Consider the following 17,187-nt stretch of genomic DNA (forward strand, 5'->3'; position numbering starts at 1 on the left):
GATTACAAGTATGTACTTTCTTAGCAAAACAAAGTGCATTTTCCCTCACTTGTAATCAGGTTTTTGAAGCACCGATCAGAAGCTCGTTTTGTAAAAGCAAAGTGAAATGTATTTTTCTTTACTTGCGTCGGTGCTTCTTAAACCCGATTTGCTTTCCTTCTTTGGCAAACCAGTGTTTTTGGGTGGAGTTTCATTAATGGTTCGGTGATTGCATTATAGGAGTGTCCTCCTTTCAAATCATCTATGTGAGTCTTTGGGTAGATCGTTATTGCTTCATTTAAAAGACCTTTTCATTTTGAAATGTTGTTCCTTGTCAAATCTTGTCATTAACATTGTGAACATTGTAGACTTTACACTTTAAATTTTGCTTAAATCTGTTGTTTGTCAAAGAGAAATTATGTCAAGTGAAAATTCTGAAGTTTTGCTTTAGTGCCATTGTAATGCTCAAACCCGTGTGAGCTTCATTGCTTACAAGCCAAAGAATGAAAGTATGTGAAAAGAAAAGAAAAACCAAAAGAACAAAAATAAAAAAGAAGGAAATATCAATCTACTTGGCTTTGGGAGTGCAAGCATCTCTATAGGTGCTAAAAGAAAAATTACTGGAAGCAAAGCAATCTCCATGAGATTACAGTGATAATCTCATCAGGGCTACGGTTGCTCACTAGCAGCAAGGCTATATCCAAGATGCTTTTGAATTTTGACTCCTTAGGTAGCTTGACATAATGGAACAATGTTGTGAACGAACCCCATTGCACACACTAAATAATCCAAGGGAGGCGATTTAATTTGACTTGTAACATTATTTTATTTTGAAAAAGTATCTTCTATCATTTGATTTACTCTATAGTGGTTAACCAGAGGTTTTGGGTTCGATCCAAACTAACATCCTTGAAATGATTGGGAACACTTCTCCAGCAAAGTTGTCATTTGTTGTGCCTTGCACACACACCCTGTCCTCGTCAGTTTTTGAGTCAGATTTCTGCATCATGGTCTTGGTGAGAGGGTGAGTGAGCCTAAGAGGTGCCTGCCCAGGAAGGCAAAGTGAAGTTTGATGATAGGAAGTGGTAGCATGGAATGTGAACAAGAACAGCAAATTTCGTCATAGGGAGGTTTTTAGTAAAACTTAGCAATTGTGAGTGCATGGTTCTCCCTTCTTCAATTTATTTGTTTTTCTTAAGCATGTTAGCATGAAATGGTTTCTGAAGTATTTGATAAAAACCCTGTTCATACCATTAGAGACTGACCGACTGTTAATTTTTGTGCATGGTTAGTTTGAAATTTTAAAGCTTTAGTTCAATTACTGAATGCATGTATCGGATTGCTTGTTGTTTAAGTTCAATATATATATTTTGGTAATCTGAAAATCTGTTTAATCCTTTGAAGATGGCACCAACTTGCGCCTAGTTGTGTTACACTAGCAAAGTTGGGTTTGGTTTTTAAGGGGTTTTGCCTACTGTTTAGGGAATCATCTCATTTAGGCTAGATTAGCTCTCTAAACTCTGAGGACGTGTGACAAGTGTTTGACAATATGTCAGTTTGCTGTTAGCTCTTGATTTTGAGTCTAGTTTGGCTTATTTCCATATGAGATAGTTGTATATGCATCTTTTGTTCATTATCAGTCAAAAGGATCAATTAGGAGCTGTTTATTCTTGAAATATTCATGTGTGATGGTCATCATTACAATCTGAAAACATTATCAGCATAACACATAAACTTCAAAACAGCATAACACACAACTTGGACAACAAATATTCCTTGTTTTCAATCTTCAATAGGAAAGCGGATATTTCACAAACCTTGCAACAAATAGATGAGGTCAAAGATTGCATCTACTACTTTAGCTGGAGAGGAGATAATGATTGTAAGTCATGTTAGCAAAACAACTCATGATGCTATATATACAAAGATCACTAGGCCAAAGGACAAAGGTATAAACTCATTGATATATTTGGAATTAGGAGAACAGTAGTTGCAGCCTAAGGCATTAGCAAGACTCAGTTATTGTCTATGAATCAAGTATTTCCAACTTCAAATCCCACTTCTAGGACCAGATGGAAATGAAAAGGAGAAATAAATAGCTCCATCTATCAAAACATCAACATCTCAAGGGATGTTCTTGCCCTTATGTTAGCAAGTTAATTATTTTTGTTCCTTGTCAACTAGGAATCCAATTTTTCATTTTTGGGAGAATGCTAAGATAAGATAAATTTATTAATATCCACAAAAGACACAAAGCGGGTCCAAGGGACTGCCAACAACTGGAAGAGAGGGTTGGCCCACTACAAGGACACCAAATGGTGCCCAAAGAAAAGCATAGAAACAAACAAACAAACAAAGCCAATGAAATCGAAAAAAAGTAAAGAAAGAGGGGGCAAGGGGAAGAGGGGAAGGGAGTCCTAGCCGGGACAACCCAAACAATCCCCCCCCCCCAATCGCACGACCTCTACTACAAAATTTGTACTGCAGAGAAGAACCTCAAGATAGAAGTGCACCCGGAAGAGTCAGCAAGAGGCCCAGAGCCCTTATGGCGTTTCCTAGAAGGAGAGGAGAACTGCTGCTAAAGAGAGCCCCTCTTGGAAATCGCTAACCAAAGAGGGCAGGGGGGGCGGCCAAGCTGGCCCTTGGGGCCCTGAGCTGAGTGAATCTCATGAAAGGAAGAAATGAGCCGATGCGACTGAAGAGTGTCATGATGCTGATGCTGAGAGGAGAGATCCCGAAATTGGACAGCCTCCTGAATGTAAAGAGCAAGGCACCTCTGGTCTGTGTATCAGAGTATCTAAAGAAGGCGGAGAGGCATTGTGCCTCTCTGAAGAGGCAGTAAAATCTACCTCTAATCTCATCGTAAATAGAACAATGGAAAATGAAGTGCTCCTCAGTCTTGACCTCACCCATACTACAAAGCCAACAAATCCTACTCTCTCTGACTAATTGATGATCAGTCTCGATGTGGACGCGATGAGAGCCCACCCTGAAAGAGCCAAGGGGTATCCGAAGAGAATGGGCCTAGTGGTAGGAAAGATAAGAAGGATGCAAAATGAGCCCATCCTTCAGCTCCAAAAAGTGCTTAGCATAAAAGGCCATCTTAGGGTAGACACCACCATGGGGGTTGACCTAGGTGGTGTGGATGAACTTCGTGTAAACATCCTCACGAACACACCTATTAAGCTCCTGCTAGGAAGGGAGGAGATGGTGAGGAGCATCAAGCGATTACTGAAAGGGCGGGAGACGATCAATCTGGATCCCGATAGAGCCAAGAAGTGTCGAGGCCTCAGCAAACCAACCACAAGCCCGACCTGTGGACACCGAGGTGGCAATAGCCTCAGAAGAGCAATAAGCGAGATAGGGGTATCTGAGGCGCCCCTTTATAGTGTCAACAAAACCCCGCAAGCAGTGCAAGAACCAAATAAGGTCAAAGATGGCCCCAAGTTTGAAGGGGTGAGCCCCAAACTCCGCAAGAATGATATTATTAGGTATAGTCTATTTACATCTAATAATGCACCGAAGAAGAACCTGAACCCGCTCTACTAAAGCATTTGTCAAGCATTCATCATCAATTAGGAGCCTTGACGACATTGAAGAATAATAGGAGATCTAATGGCAACATCTCTCCCTTGGGGATTGGTATGATTTCATGTTATTTTCATGTCTTTGTATGAGCTTCTTTACATCAACTTGCATATTTACATTCATGCTTTACATCACTTTGAATCATTTATTTAGAGCATTTACTTTGTCAATTACAAGCAATTAGGGTTTACTCTTTAGGGTTGCTCTAGATTGTTTACTTTCATTTTAGGATCTTGCATACACACAAGGTTCTAGCACACACATTTTCAGTACATTATCGGATATTTGTGGAGGTGGAAATCACCAACACAAGGGTTTGACTAAGGCAAAATCCCATATAGCCACCCAAACCTTCCCTTTTCAGTTGCAGGTGTAGAAACAGGTTCCCGGAGGCATTTTCAGCTCAGCAAAAGGCACAGAAACCACCCAAAATCATCAGATCTGCCCTAATCTGCTTGGGACAGGGGCGTGGCGCCATGGTCCCTCTACTTTTCAGTTATTTTTAGCAGGTTGCAGCTTCAGGTCATCAGATTTGTAGTCTTTCAGTTGCAGCCTCCTGTCTATAGAAACAAGACAGTGGCGTGGCACCCTGGTCCAGGTCAATTTTGTTCAATTTGCAACATAAGGTACACATCCAGAATCCTCCCCCTTTCATGCTTTCAATATCTCAGTTTCAGATCTGCAAGTTTGTTCAATTTCAAGTTCATCTATGCTTTATTCTTCATCTCCTAGTCTACTTGATCAATCAAACCCTAGTTTTTCTCATCATTTGAAACAAGAGGAATAGAAACCCTAAGAGGTAATCCTTGGCTCTCTCTTTCCCACAAGAAGTAGCCAAAGTGATCTATCTCCCTAAGCTCTTTCATAATCCCAATGTGTTGGCAAACGTGGGATTAGGTCCTAGTCACCCGATCTCGCTTTTCCCACGCCCACATTTTGGTGAACCTGACGTGAATCCAACCTTCTTTAATTATGATTTATGTTCTCAAATCTGAGTGTTTTTGCTATTTCAAATTCAAATTTACACTTACAAGTTTCAATTTCTTGCAAATTTCAAAATTTAGAGGTTAATTTTGCTAAAACCCTAATTTTTCAATTCAAAATTGAACTTGTGCATAGCTTAATTGGGATCATGTTGTGACGTATTCACACATCGCCCCATTGCAAATAGGGACCCCTGCGTTTTGCTTTCTAGGGTTTGTTTTCTGGGTCTTTTAGGGTTTTGCCTGTTAGCCTTTGCATGATGAGTGTTGTCAGGAGGATCGCTGGATAGCAAGCTCTGCTTGAGCTAGGATGGGTCGGTGGATGCTCCAAGTTAGGGTTTCTTTCAAGGTCTTCTTTAGGCTTGGTTTTGCTGGTGGTGTCCCGTTTGAGTTCGAGGAAGTCAGTGAGTGGTTGAACAAATTTGGCTAAGACATGGAAGGAATGAATCAAAGATCAAGACTAAGGCAGAGTCAAGTGGAAAAGGAGGTGAATTAAGCCCAAAGAAGTGAACTTTGCTCCTAACCCTTCCAAAGGGTCCAGAGTGAAATCCATTTTTCCTCCACTTATGCTCCAGGATATGACCAAAGTTATAGACTTTCGAGGCATAATTGAGAGGGTTTGATGCAACTTTGCCTTAGAGAGGAGATTTTAGACCTTGGGATGATGATAGCTAGCCTTAAAAGAGGATTTCGCTCCTGGCCCTTCCAAAGGGTCCAAAGCGAAATCTTACCTTTTTGCCTTCCTTTGGCATTAAAACCTAGTCTGACCTTGCCTGGGCCAAGTTGGGTGATATATTATCTAGATAGTGAAAGGAGGAAGTTGATTTGATCACATTTGGAGGAGAATGAGCTGAACCTAAGTGAGAAGCTAGCCAAGAACATGATTTTCGCTCCTAACCCTTCCAAAGGGTCCAGAGCAAAAATCCTTGAGGACCTCAATTTCTTCCTTGTCTAGGTCAAGTTCATAGTTCCTTAGGCATGTATAGGGGTGTTTTGACATGTTCTAGCCTTAGGAGATGAATAAAGGTGAAAAGAAAGAAGGATTCTAGCCTAAAGGGTGAATTTCGCTACTGACCCTTCCAAAGGGTCCAGAGCGAAATTCTTGAAAGCACTCATTTTTCGTTTAGCCAGAGTTAGGACCAAAGTGGAAATGAAAGGAAAGTAATCTATGTTTGCCCCCCAAAGAGGATGAGAGTTGGAAAAGTCAAGGATCAAACCCAAAACATGATTTTCGCTCCTGACCCTTCCAAAGGGTCCAGAGCGAAAATCTTTCTAGCTCTTATTTTCTTCCTTATTTTGGCTAAGCTTTGGCATGATGGAGAAGGAATTAGTATGTTTTGGCCCTGAGAGGGAGTGGGATGCTTTGGAAGATCAAGATTTTAGCCTAAAAGAGAATTTCGTTCCTCACCCTTCCAAAGGGTCCAGAGCAAAATTCACTACAAACCTCATTTGCTACTTGATTTTAGCATCAATCCTTGTTCCTTAGGTGAAAAATGATCTAATTTTGCCTCTTGAGGTGGTTTGAAGTTTGAAAAGTGAGTGATCAAGCCTAAACTAAGATTTTTGCTCATGACCCTTCCAAAGGGTCCATAGCGAAAATCCTCCTAAGGCTCATTTCCTCCCTAGTTTAACCAAATTTTGATTTGCAAGGCATCTTGAAAGGAAGGATGGACATCTTTTGCCATTGCAAATGTTTGAAAGCATTCAAAAGTGAAGGATTTTGAGCCAAATAGTGAATTTCGCTCCTGACCCTTCCAAAGGGTCCAGAGCGAAATTCCTAGAAACACCTATTTTTCCTTGGATAAAGTCAAGTCTTTGGGTTTTTATGGCGTGGGTGGAAGTGAGATAGCATGTCTTTGCCTCTTGAGGTGGTTTGGAATTGGAGAAATGAAGAATCAAGCCTAAAAAATGATTTTCGCTCCTGACCCTTCCAGAGGGTCCAGGGCGAAAATCTACTTAGACCTCATTTCCTCCCTAGTTCGACCAAATTTTGATGTCCAAGGCATGTTGAAAGGGAGAATGAGCATGTTGTGGCCTTTGGGAATGTTTGAAAGAGTTGAGGAATGAGTGTCTTAGCCAAGGAAGGAAATTTTGCTCCTGACCCTTCCAAAGGGTCCAGAGCGAAATTCCTTACAAGCATATATTTTTAACCTTGCTTGAGCTTAAAACCTTGTTCCTAAGGCGAAGAGAGAGGAGATTTTACCTCACAAAGAAGATTGGAATTGAAAGAATGATGATTTTGGTCTAGAAAGGGAAATTCACTCCTGACCCTTCCAGAGGGTCCAGGGCGAAATTGTGCAAAACCTATCTTTTCCCTTGGTTTCATGCCGAATCTAGTGTGGATCATGATTAAAAAAGGCCTTAGGAATGACTCCAAATTGCCAATGATTATCAAGATTGAAGGAATTGAGCCAAATGATGAAAATCACTCCTGACCCTTCCAAAGCGTCTAGGGCGAAAATTCTTCAACCACCTATTTTCCCTTGCAAAATCAAGTCAAACTTGGGTTGGATGTGAGAGAAGTGTTTTCTAGCCTTTTGAGGTGAATTCAACTTGAAATGATGGAGGATTAAGCCTAAATTAAGAAATTCGCTCTTGAACCTTCCAGAGGGTCTAGGGCAAAATTTCACCAAAACCACCTTTTTTCCAAATTTGTGGCAAGACAATTGCAAACTAAAGTGAATTGGGATGGAAGAAGCCTTTAGAAGTAACTTCAAGTTGCTAGGAAACATTGAAATTGAAGGAATTGAGCCAAATCAAGAATTTTGCTCCTGACCCTTCGAAAGGGTCCAGAGCGAAATTCTAAAATCCACCTATTCCTTTCACATTTAGACCAAGCCAAGCCTAGACAAAGATGATAGAAGCCCTTGAGATTGCCCTTGAATGGATTTTGGTCTCCAAAAATGATGATTTTGGGCTAGAGGAAGAAATTCGTTCCTGACCCTTCCAAAGGGTCCCGAGCGAAAAACACTAAAACCATCCTTTTCTCCAAATTTTGTGCTAAGTCAGGCCTGGACTAGGGTGAGAAAAACTATTTGGAATGCCTTGGAAAGATATTTGACCATCAAAAGTGTGAATTTTGAGATAAAATGAGAATTTCGCTCCTGACCCTTCCAGAGGGTCCAAAGAGAAACTCTAGATAGGTCCTGTCCCTGGCTAGGTTTTTGAGCGAATTTGACATTTTAGGCCTTGTGAAGATCAAACCAATGTTGCCAAGTTGGGAGATGGGTTCAATGTGAGGGAGTCCAGATGAAGTGTAGTGAAGAAAGTCAAATTGGGTGTGAAAAGATAAGTACCCTTCCAAAGGGTCCAGAGCGAAATTCATCAAAATCACTATTTCCCCATTATGTCAAGACAAGATTTTGAGTCCTAAGGCATGAAAAGACTAGAGGGAGGTTATTCAAGCCTTGCAAGGTGACTTGAAGTGAAGGAAAACTAGCAGAGAGAGAAATTCGTTTCTGACCCTTCCAAAGGGTCCAGGGCAAAATTCTCCAAATCAACCATTTTCCCCTTAAGTGAATCTAAAAAACTGATTCCTATGGTATGGTTGAGGCTGGAGTGAGATATTCTTGCCTTGAAGGGTGAATTGAGGTAAAGGAAGTGTAAAATGAAGCCTAAAGAAGGAATTTCGCTCCTGACCCTTCCAAAGGGTCCAGAGCGAAATTCCCATTATCACCTAATTCGCCCATGTGAGATGCTAAAAGGATGGATCCCTAGACTTTGTTGGACTAAAACAAGCATATGCTCACCTTCCGGAGGATTTTGGAGTCAAAAAATGGAGTAATTGAGGCCTAACCAAGAAAGTTCGCTCCTGACCCTTCTAGAGGGTCCAGGGCGAAATCTTTTGAAACACCTATTTTTCACCTTGTTTGGGCCAAGCGAGGAGCTGGTTGTGAGGTAATGTTGAAAAGAGGTCTAAATTGGCCAGGAATGAAAAATTCGCTCCTGACCCTTCCAAAGAGTCCAGGGCGAAATTCTTATAGGGCCTGTCCCTGGGGAGAATCTTGAGCAAACTTCATTTTGATGTCTTCTTGTTGATGATTTAAGGTATAAAATGCTATGTTGGAATAAATATATTATGTGTCCTTAATCATCTTATGGTTTGTCTTGCAGATGAAAGAAGACCAAGCCAGATCAGGGACGACCTCCTCCAGTCCGGCATCATCAAGGATGACCTTCTCCAATCCAGCATTATCAAGAACGACCTCTTCCAGTCTAGCATTTTAAGGAAAGGTACACCATCCATCCTGCACATCAAAGACAAAGGAGGTTAAAGCAAGGGTCCGTTGAAGAAGCAAATAGTTTCAGAAGAGTTAATTAAAATTATCTTCTCAGCATCATCAAAGTGAACATCTACCAAGTTACAAGTGTCAGACAAGGTGGCATCCCAGTCATCACTCTTCCAATTGGATTGGTCCACCTCAGTGTGTCCAAATTCAATGTACCTGACTCATCGGGGATGACACAAACTTCGATGTACCTACCTCGGTTATCCATTGGTCGAATATTCCAGAGAAGACATGTGTCCAAATAATGCAATTATTTCATTGGCCAGAATTAAGTTTGTTGTGACAAACCCTAATTAGGGTTTTCATTGTAAAATATCGGCCATTGATCTCAAATTGATCTGAGCCATTGAATTGTATTGTGGGCAATATATAAGCCCTGGCTCCTCATTTGTAAAGGATAATAGTGAGTCAATAGTTGATAGTGGGTGCATAGTTAGTTCATAGAGGTTAGAATAGCTAATGATTAATAGCAAATAGAATAGCAGTTAGAGTAGAATAGAAAGAGAAGGCAAAGATTGTTGCCAAGATGTTGTTGTAAAAGACTTGTAAACTTCATTGAAGAAATGGTGAAATCTATGGGTCGATTCAACAATTTGCATGGTCTCTATACTTCTCAGATTTGATTTCATGTTATTAGATGAGTGGAAGAAATGTGTTTGATTGATGGTGAAATTTGTATATCCATACTACTAGCAATTTGTTGATTGCAGACTTGCCTTGTGTAGTCAACTGGAATCATTCAGCTTAAGCCTAACTTCAATTGTCGCTCCTTCACTGATATGCATCAGCCTGATGGTGTCTATGCCTATAGCGATGATCTGAACATCATAAAGCTTTCCTCCGAAGATCGCACTAACCTTGTGGAGATGGTCCTGGGATGTCAAAACAAGACTTAGAATTTCATCAAAGATCATTCATTGCTCCTACATTCTTAGTGTCAGAATTAGATCCTTCCCTCGCCCTCATCCTTTTTTCCTATTTTTTCAAAAATCTAGGCTAGTGAAATCCTGTGTTCCAGTAATATTTAAAGCAAATCAGACGTTCAAATCATTGAGTGTAAGTCCCCTTGTGATTCCAGCAAAATCACATTGTACTACAAAGAGCTTATCCACACGTAGAGATCCTACATACAGGAACCTTGGAGTTACTCAGACTAATCCTTTGGCGAGATCTTCAACAGTCGGGAACTTTGTTCAAGAGAGGATAAGGTACCTTTAGGTATTTTATTCTGTGTTTGGTCATGTACAAAAGACACATCAACATATCGTTAATTTCATATCTGGTTTTGGAACTCATTCCACTTATAAATTTCATTTTCTAAATCAACATTTAAAGTGCTTTCATTGGTTAAAATTGAATATTTCCTTCTATTTTGCATATGCTGTTATTTGAATGAGGAAATTTTTTTGTCATGATGCATTCATTTCGTAAATGTGATAATGGGTCAGCTTCCCTTCTTCCAATTTTTCCATGTCTTAGAGAACCACCTCTTATTTATAACAACATTTTAGTGCCTAAAAGAGTTGTTATCAATCCCTTCAAAACTCTCCCATGCTCTAAGGATGAAGATTTGAAGAGTGATCTTGACAATTCCTCTTTCCCCTAAAGATCCTATTGAAGAGATTTTGAGGAAACTGGATGATTTAAATACATGTAGTGATTTTCTCCTTCCTGAGGATGAAGAATTGATGAACAATGTTATCCCTTCTCCCAAAATTGGTAATAGCAATAAGGACATCTTTGTCCAAGATATTTCTAATACTTTTCCTAATGACCTCACTATTTGGGATGAACCACTAGAAGGTGTTGATTATTCTCTCCCCCATGAGAGAACCCTAGCCAAAGGGGATAAAATCATGATTGATAACTCCTTTGATAGCATCTCACCTTCCATGAATCTCAATCATTCTCCCTCTAATAATAAAGCATCTCCCTCTCTTCAACTTGGTTCTACTCATAAGGATACCCTAGTTCAAGACAAGATGGTTAACATCTTTTTCAAAGATCTCCCTCTCAAAGGTGAGACTTTAAAGAGTAATGTTGATCCTTCTCCTAGAGAGTTTATTCCCCATGTAGATCCTTTGGTGATAGAGGATGATATGACCTTTCCTACTAATACTTTTCCTCCTAAAACATCAATGCCTACCCCTAGTCTCTTTCCTAAAATTGATCTTATCCGTGATAACATTTTAGTGCAAGAAGAGACTATCAACAATTCTTCCAACAATCTTGTTCATGCTTCTTCTAAGGACACGTTTGATATTCCTCAACCATCTTCAATCAATTTGACGCATGTGAAAGAAACACCTAATAAACCCCTCTTCACAGTTCAAGGTGCTTGTCCTTCTCAAAATTCCCCACGTAAGCCTATCTTAGTGGTTCAAGGTGGTTATGCTAATGATTCTTTTTGCACTCCTAAGAAACCTATTATTACTGTGCGAGGAAGTTATCCTACTAAGAGCCCTTACGAATATGCTAAGAAAATCACTGGAGAGAGTTATCATGCGGTTGCTCATATCTACAACACAAGAAACAATAGGCAACCTAGTCCTCCTCCAGCTATCCCAACTTCATTTCCTCCCTCTCAACCTATTCTTCCACAAGCACCTCGTATATCAAATCTTAGCAAGGAGTATGATCTCATTGAACAACTTAAGGCCACTCCTGCTAAGATTTCTATTTAGGATTTCGTTCAAACTTCACCTTCTTATCATGGGATGTTACAAGATGCTTTGAAAAACTTAGTTGTCCCACCTGCAATAACACCTAATAACATGTTCGCTTTGATTGATCCTACAAACAAATCCAAAGCTCAAATTGTATTCACACAAGATGAGTTACCTTCTCCTGAAATCCAAATCAATATGATCCTCTTATGACTGTGGTTATTATCCAAGATAGTGTTATAAGACGAACCCTTGTGGACAATGGGTCTGGCCTTAATGTTTGTGGTGTAGACTTATTGGATAAGATTAAAGTGGATCGTGCTCTCATCGAACCTTCTTCTCTTACTATTTGAGGCTTTGATAATGTTGCTAAACAATGTCTAGGTGTCATTACCTTGCCTGTTAAGGTAGGTCCTGTTGTGTTACCTACACCCATTCATATTATGCCTGGTAATTTGACATACAACCTTCTATTAGGGAGACCTCGGATTCATAGCATGCAAGCTGTCCCCTCAAATTTGCATAGGCGAGTCAAGTTCATTTATAACAATACGACATACACCTTATTAGCTGATACCAAATTTCAAGAACAAGTAAAATCTGGATCTTCTTGTTCAACTACTTCCCATTCTTCTCCTAATCCCCCTACTTCAAATACATCCATTCCCTTCGATGATGTTGTTCCTTCTAGTACTCCTAATTTTTCTACTCAATCAGAATATCCTCCCAAAGCTATCTTTTCTCCTGAAGAAGTGCTCGCAGATGATGATTGGGGATCTCTAGACTTTACCCCTACTTTTATAGGAGAATATAGGGTACCTTGTAACGGATCTAAGACTGAGAAGGAGAAATCTAAGGAGGAACGTAAAAAGCAACCTACTTTGTCTAAACAACTAAGTAACCACTTTGTGGCTGCATCTAATTCATATGATTCTTCAAATCCTTCCTCTAATTCATATAGCACTGAGACCTATGGGGCATCACAATCTCCCTCTGATTTGGCATCCCTTTATGGTCCTATTTTTCACATTTTAGCTAAGATTGGCTATGATGGCAATGGTTGTGGTGCAAATGAACAAGGAATTAAAGTTCCTTTAGAACATAATACACATGAAGCTTCATTTGGACTTGGATATAATCCTTCTAAGCCCACCAAAGCATCTAAAAGACCATCTCTCAATGTGAATGGTATATTTAGTAGTGATGATAACCTCACCTTGATTAAATCATCTTCTACTTCTTTCAACACTTGTCCCCCTCATAAGGAAATCTTGGTGATGAACAAATCTCTATGTGAATCTCCTCAAGAGATTTCTAATCCACCTTATGAGGCTTTATTTTCTACTCATTCTAAAATCCCTTCTTCTAGGAATAAGGCTCTAATGAATTACACTTATCCCTCTCCTAAGATCGCTTGTGTGAAAGAACAGTATGACTTAGTGGCCTATTCTTCTCCTATAAACTTCTCTCTTTCCAAAGACTTTTTAACATTCATCATCTTATACATGTTTTTAATCTCACTTATAGTAGAGCATTTAACATGTCATATTCAAATACCTCATTCAATCTATCATGTTCTTTAAATAACATTAATGGCCATTATGTTGCTCATCATTATGTGACATTGGTAGCTCACTTACTGGGGGCTCATTGTCATTTATGATGGTACAATTTGACGTGCAATCATACTTTTAGAAGCAACATAATAGCCTATTTCTATCCCATTTCTTCTCCCTATATATATAGGGGGCAAAAGTGATTTCAAACATCTCTCCTTCTTAAGATTAAAATTTCCGCTTTGTGAAGTAGTGTCTTCTATAAGGATTTCTTATTGATTGTAAATGTGTATTCATACTTGAATTCCTTCTCTCATATTGGAACAACCATCCCTAAGGGGAATCTTAAGTACATATCCTTAATTGGGACCTCCTCCTTGGTGTTGGAAGTCGTTGATCATTCATCAATTCCTTTTCTTCATTGAGTAGTATCTTTTATAATAAACCCTTCTATTTTGTGCACGTGCATATCCCTGATGAGGATCTCTTGCCTTCTTTTAGAAGAGTGACTTATTATACATAATCTCTCTTTGATGTCATCTCAATCCTCTTCTCTTTTCAAATCTCTTGCATTCATTCGTTCTAGAAGATGTTATATTTGTCAAAGACAACTCCTCTTGAAGGTAGATGTCTTTTGAACAAAGATCTCTTCTCCTCCAAGGATCTCCTGTACACTTATATAGCAAGATATCTCTTTTGAACTATCTTATCCTTGCTTGAAGAGTATTCCCTCTCTTGCTTGGATTTATGACATTGTTGCATGATGGATATCTTCTTGGTGTTGAAGGTAGGTATCCTTGTTCTACTTGCACACACATGCACGAGGTTGAGTGGAACTAATGGTGTTCTCACTCTCCTCCCTTACATGGATCACCCAGACAGACTTTGGGGGCTAGTTTTCCATGTCCTCTCCATGGATCTCCTAGTTTAAGGGGCGAGATGTCCATGGTTCCTTTTCTCTTCTCATGGATCACCAAAGTGTGTATTCATGCTTTCTGTCTCTTCTTCCTTCTCTAAGCATTTGTTTCCTTTTAAATATTTCATCTTATGTTAGAGAGCTCTCGAATCCTCACACTCTTTGTTGTGTTGGAATTGAGGCTTAGTTCTCTTTCTTACCAAATGATTCTCCATTAATTTTTGATCTTGTATCAAATCTTCTTGTGAGCATTTGTCATCAATCTTCTTTCGCAATTTGATGTGGTAAACATGACACCCTATTTCAACTCACTAAAATTAGCAAGCCGAAACTGGGGGGCATATAGCTACCCTCGAATTTTCATCACCTTCCTTAGAAATCATTTAGGTGATTTTGTGTTTTATCTAACATGTGTTTTTGTAGGGTGCGGATCCTAACTGTGTACTGCAGATACCGTTGGGTGCTTCATCTGACAACTTGTGGATATATCCTTTTTTTTCACGAATGTTTACTTTTCTTTACTTTAGCTTGCATATGCACACAGTGTCATATGACCACTAAAGTGGGGGCTAAATGTAGTGTCGTAAATTGTACACCCTTGCTAGGGTGGTACAATTTCACACTTAGGTTAGCACTTGCCTTAGTGTGTTTGCATCTTGCATTATTATTTCCCTTTAAGCATTTAATTAATTAATTTAATTAAATCTAAAGTGATATTCCATCACTTCATACATTATAAAATTGGGACCTTTACCCTAAGTGTGCCCCTTTTTATTTTATTCCTCCAATAAATCATTTAATCATAAACCCTAATTATGTCCTATTTTGACCTTTAAGGCTCGATTTCGCATATCAAAACACCTCGAAATCAGCTGTAACTTTGGGATTCACTCTAATATCATCATATCTAACGGCCCTGAAAATTTGGTGACAAGTTGGTCGGACCATGTGCGTTCTCGCCACGGTCCTCATCTTTTTTCCCGAAATTTCGGGAGAACAATTCTATGATATTATAATGCTTAACCCCAAAAGATTGGCGGGAAATTCAATTCTTAGGTCGGCCTAAAGGTGGAATTAAGTCGAAATTAAGATCTAGGGTTTCATACATAAGAGCTCTCTTTCTTCATTTGAAGGGGACTAAGAACTAAGATCTATCTAATCTAAGGAGTTTTCAGCAAAGCAAGCATAAGGAGCCTTCTATGTAGTGAAAGAGAAGCCTATGTGGAGTCTTCAACAACATTCATCAAGCATTTGTCAAGCATTCATCATCAATTAGGAGCCTTGAAGACATTGAAGAATAATAGGAGATCAAGTGGCAATATCTCTCCCTTGGGGATTGGTATGATTTTATGTTATTTTCATGTCTTTGTATGAGCTTCTTTACATCAACTTGCATATTTACATTCATGCTTTACATCACTTTGCATCATTGATTTAGAGAATTTACTTTGTCAATTACAAGAAATTAGGGTTTACTCTTTAGGGTTGCTCTAGATTGTTTACTTTCATTTTAGGATCTTGCATGCACACAAGGTTCTAGCACACACATTTTCATTACATTATCAGCTATTTGTGGAGGTGGAAATCACCAACATAGGGGTTTGACTAAGGCAAAACCCCATATAGCCACCCAACTTTTCAGTTGCAGGTGCAGAAATAGGTACCCGGAGGCACTTTCAGCTCAGCAAAAGGCACATGAACCACCCAAAATCATCAGATCTGCCCTAATCTGCCAAGGACAGGGGCGTAGCGCCCTAGTCCTGCCTGAGACAGTGGCGTGGCGCCCTGGTCCCTCTGCTTTTCAGTGATTTTTAGCAGGTTGCAGCTTTAGGTCATCAGATTTGCAGTCTTTCAGTTGCAGCCTCCTGTCTGCAGAAACAGGACAGTGGCGTGGCACCCTGGTCCAGGTCAGTTTTGTTCAATTTGCAACATCAGGTACACATCCAGAATCTTCCCCCTTTCATGCTTTCAATATCTCAGTTTCAGATTTGCAAGTTTGTTCAATTTCAAGTTCATTTATGCTTTATTCTTCATCTCCTAGTCTAGTTGATCAATCAAACCCTAGTTTTTCTCATCATTTGCAACAAGAGGAATAAAAACCCTAAGAGGTAATCGTTGGCTCTCTCTTTCCCACAAGAAGTAGCCAAAGCGATCTATCTCCCTAGGCTCTTTCGTATTCCCAATGTGTTGGCAAAAGTGGGATTAGGTCCTAGTCACCCGATCTCGCTTTTCCCACCCCCACAATAAGTGTACGAGGAAGAGATCTCAACTTCCACCCCTTTGAAGAAGAAGTGGAGGTGAGAGGTCTTAAGGATGTAGTTTCTAATAATTAACGCATTTAGTTAAAATAAAATTGTAATGGGTTGTTAGTATTTGTTAGCTTTGATAAGTTGTCATGATTAGTAATGGCAGTACCTAACAACTTGGTCTTAACCGACAACCATTGGGACGCCTTTAGATCCAATTCTCATAGACACAGTAAAATGTTTGATCCTTGGTTGATCATCCTAGTCTATTTATAAGTAAGAACTTCATATGAATAAAGCTATGCATCTATTATTCAATCTGGTATCATTGTGTTTTATGTCAATTTATGCCAGTATTGATCTTATTAGATAAGGGACTAAACATTAGCCAAAATCTTTTGCCTATTCAATGCCCTGGAGGGCATTGATAAGATTCTCAAAAAAAAATTCTTTTATAATACATGACTGCTCTCTCTTGCCACCTTGGAAATGAAAATTTCAACCATCAGAAAGAAAGCTTTGCTTCAATTTTTATGAAATATGAAGAAGAGTGATTGCCTGCCAACACCCAACAGTTATTATTTTGGAACTTAACAATGATTTCAATCAAGAATGACAATACTCCCATTTTCACATCAAAGACCGACCTTCATTATTTTTATTCAATCAGGCCCAATCCAGCCCTGAGGATTCGGCACTCTTATCTTCATCAGCTACCTCCAACTCATCGAAATCTAGCTATCCCAAAATATGTACTCTTTCACACTTTACATCTTTTGTATGACTACCTGTTTGATGAGATTTTAGAAATCAAAACCAAACAAGGACAGTAAAATACTCGTTGATGGTAATTGATTTTTCAGACACCTTTTATCATCATCTTAGGTGAATCAGTTTTAGATTATTTTTAAAGTCGTTTACAATGTCCTCTTTTTTTGTTTTCCAAAAGATAAGAAAACAATTC

General features: G+C 39.3%; 1 protein-coding gene across 6 annotated transcripts in view; it reads right to left on the reverse strand.

Annotated features, from left to right (window-relative positions):
• Positions 1-17,187, reverse strand: part of LOC131050980 (protein SUPPRESSOR OF QUENCHING 1, chloroplastic) — a 381,968-nt gene that overhangs the window by 227,789 nt on the left and 136,992 nt on the right. The gene's annotated exons all lie outside the window — the stretch shown is intronic.

The sequence above is a fragment of the Cryptomeria japonica genome, chromosome 6 (assembly GCF_030272615.1).
Source record: "Cryptomeria japonica chromosome 6, Sugi_1.0, whole genome shotgun sequence".
NCBI classification, from domain to species: domain Eukaryota; kingdom Viridiplantae; phylum Streptophyta; class Pinopsida; order Cupressales; family Cupressaceae; genus Cryptomeria; species Cryptomeria japonica.